Here is a 3,498-nt window from a genome sequence, read left to right as displayed (position 1 = left end):
TTAATTAAATAAATGTACAATATGCATAACTATAAGACACTGAGAAACTGCATGTTTATATTCACAGTATATTTATAAAATTTGTTAAAACTAATGTATTACCAGTAACTACTTTTTGAATGTGTATGCATAAAAATTATTCACAAGGTTCTTTTTATATTACCAGTAAAGTCTGTTTCTTAATAAAATTGCTTTCTTAAATGAAATATGTCTTATGTTGATATATTATACCGGTAATTGTATTCATTGTAGATATGTTAAACCATGCAGTTGTGATTGAAACATATTTCAACAGGTTACATATTTTTAAGGGTTCACAACAAAGAGAATGTTGCCAATTTTTGAAGCCAATTTAACCAAAACGCATATGAAACCTTCTCTGCACATTTCAAATTCTGTGATATATCGAGTCGGCGTATAAATGAAGCAAGATTTTAACAGACACATTTTAGATTAAAAATTACCTAATAGGATTTTGCGCGTACTTCTTGTCATAACTTAATCTTGGAAAAAAAGAAAGATTGCATGAAATAACACGTACTATTATATGACGACGTGAGGGGCCTGGAGCCTTAATGGGTCTAGTAAGTTTAAATGGTTTATATAAAACTGGATATGCATTGCATGACCTCTGATATGAAAATCAATGGACTATAATATTGGCATCCTCTAATTGTGTAGATTCAACTTGTTCAAATTATGACTACAGGTGATAGGTCGGCCCACAATAAGTGCTAAATTTCAAACTAATATACATTTTAGCAATTGCATGAAAAGAACAGGGGCGTACAAGGCGTTGCATATCCCCCACTCGGAGCAATGAAGACGAAAGTATTTCAATTCAAGTTAGAATATTAATTTTTGACTTGTATGGATTGTTTTCATTGTAAATTTCACGATGGAAGTCAGTATTGTGATTTCATTCTATAAACACGACAGGTATTGGTTTCCAAATTAAGCTGCACATCGCTTTTTGCCTAAATCTTGGATCATTCACTGTTTTTAATTGCAAAATTAGGTATGAATGGGTCCTGACTCCATCTTTAAAGTACTTTTATTTAAAGAATAAGTTTATTTTGATTTTTATTATTGATTTATTAAAATGGAGTCTAGACCCATAATGGGTCAAATTTGTGATTTTCACCAAAAACGTTTAATTTTATAAATAATTGTCAAAAAAGTTATATTTATTCACCCGTACTCTAATGTGTCAACGTAGCTCACTGCGATAGGCGGAGGCTCGAAGTCCATACTTCTCCAAGGAGTGGGTGTTCGAATCGTATAGACAGCGTTTTATTTTTAATTCATTTGCCTTTAAATAAATCGTGTTTTGCTTTTTTATTGATTATGAGAAAAATATCTAATGCCATTTATATAATGACAACAATTACCTTAATGTTCATGTTCTGTACATAAAATGTCGGATAAAATTAGCGCTAGCACAGATATGAAATCATGTTGTAATGCTTAGATAGCATCAAATAAAACAAAGGAGATAAGTACCAAGTACATGTATTATTGTATATTATTTATTTATCAGAGAATGCAGCTCTATATTATACATGTACATGTACTCATGCACAGTTTCAAATGTAAAGATTTTTTATATGTTCATATGCCATTTCAAAATCCTGGGTACCGGGGGATTTGTCAGGCCTTCTACGCTCTTGTCCTTTTATCTTTAAGGTCAGACGACACGTTCCTCGAGAATCTTTTTTGTATCTCCTCGTAATAAAGAGTTCCAATAAAAAATATAAATTTTATAATTACTTTAAAAAATAATCAAAATTTACTTGGATTCGGTTATATGTCTAGATGGTCGAGTAGTTAGAACCGTGGCCACTCACTGCCAGAAGCGTATAGCTTCTAGAGGTCGTGAGTTCAAAGCCCCGCCCCGGCGGAGATAAAGTTCTAATATTGTGAATTTCGCTGTGATGTAGATGTACTTATTTTTATATCAGGGCTGCGTTTTACAAAAGAACTTACGACAAAGTCGTAAATATTTTCAGTCTCAAGAAACGGTCTTTAATGAACAAAATTTATATCAGACCATTTATTTACAACTATGTTGATTTACATAACAATATTTTACAGCTATTTCAATAAAATATTGATTAGTTTGTGATTAATAAACATTTATTAATTTGTTCGTAAGTCGTAAGTTCTTTTGTAAAACGCAGCCCAGCAATTCAAGTGTATTTTCAAGAAGATTATATAGGAAATTGCATACTCTAGAATTTTGCAGAAATGCCTGGTAAAGTACCCTAATTTTTTGCAAGAAGGCTTGTCAAAGTAGTAGTAAACCATTTACAAATTCCTGGAAAAAGTTATCTAAAATTGAGGAACGTGTCGTCTGACCTTAAAGAACCATTACTCTTCAAATGTGTGGAAAAACTGTTGGAACTAACATACCAGTGATACATTTTAATTTAAATGACACAATTTTTTTTATCCCCACCCCTCTATAATATATTTAATCTTACGTAAGAAAATGCTATGGTACTTAAAATGAACTTATGGTACAACTGTACTTAACTATGCTAAATATTAAATTTCTCTATTTTTATTATTTCAAGTGTTTTAAGTCAAAATAGTTAGCAATTTTTGCTCAGGTCAGCGATGTGGCCCATGGGCCTCTTGTTCGTTAAAATTAAAAATTATAGGTTTCACAGTTCTTTTTCAAAGATTTCAGGCAGGGAGGTGGAAGTCATTACAAATTTATAATTTTTCTACTCTAGAATGAAACCTAATTAATTATATGCATATATGAGACTCCTCGACAAGTTTGTCTATGGGTTATATGCTACACAGGTGACCGTTAAGGCCAATTGGCCTGTTGTTTTTTTTAATATTTTTATTGGAGAACTGGAATAATTATTAATTTTGGTTATACATGTAATTCTAAATGTTAGAGCTTAAAATTTGTTGTTCATTAATCAAGGGTCATGAAGATTCAGGATGAATTAAAAAAAAATTGATGCTAATTGTACCTATCTAGTTGATGGTGTTTTATTTCATTAAAACCATTTACTTTGAACTTAGTAAATAAAACACATGTACCGTGGGGTGCTACTTTGACCTATCCAGATGATGCAAGGTACACCAAATTTGTTGGATACAATTTACTTGCATTTGTTTTCTTATGGATTATTATATATAAAGAATAGATACACATGTACAACCAAGTTATGATTTGATCAAAGAATGGTTAACATGACTACTGTCAAAAGAGTGAACTCAAATTATCCGCATTATCTTTACTGCAACCGTCTGTTTTCTTTTTATCGTTTTATTGATCAAGTTTCAGTAAACCATCACCAGTATAGGGTAAAATAACTGTTAAAACAGAACTCTTTAATAATATATATTTTTTGATTCTGCAAAATTACCACAAATATTGTTACCTATAATTCATGTACCTCATTCACTGTATCGAGTTCTGCCTCCATTTTAAGATTCTCTATTGAACTTTTACAGTCAACAAACGATGACAATGTG

The sequence above is a fragment of the Crassostrea angulata genome, unplaced genomic scaffold (assembly GCF_025612915.1).
Source record: "Crassostrea angulata isolate pt1a10 unplaced genomic scaffold, ASM2561291v2 HiC_scaffold_40, whole genome shotgun sequence".
NCBI classification, from domain to species: domain Eukaryota; kingdom Metazoa; phylum Mollusca; class Bivalvia; order Ostreida; family Ostreidae; genus Magallana; species Magallana angulata.
The sequence above is the reverse complement of the archived record's forward strand: the minus strand, read 5'-3'. Positions refer to the sequence as shown.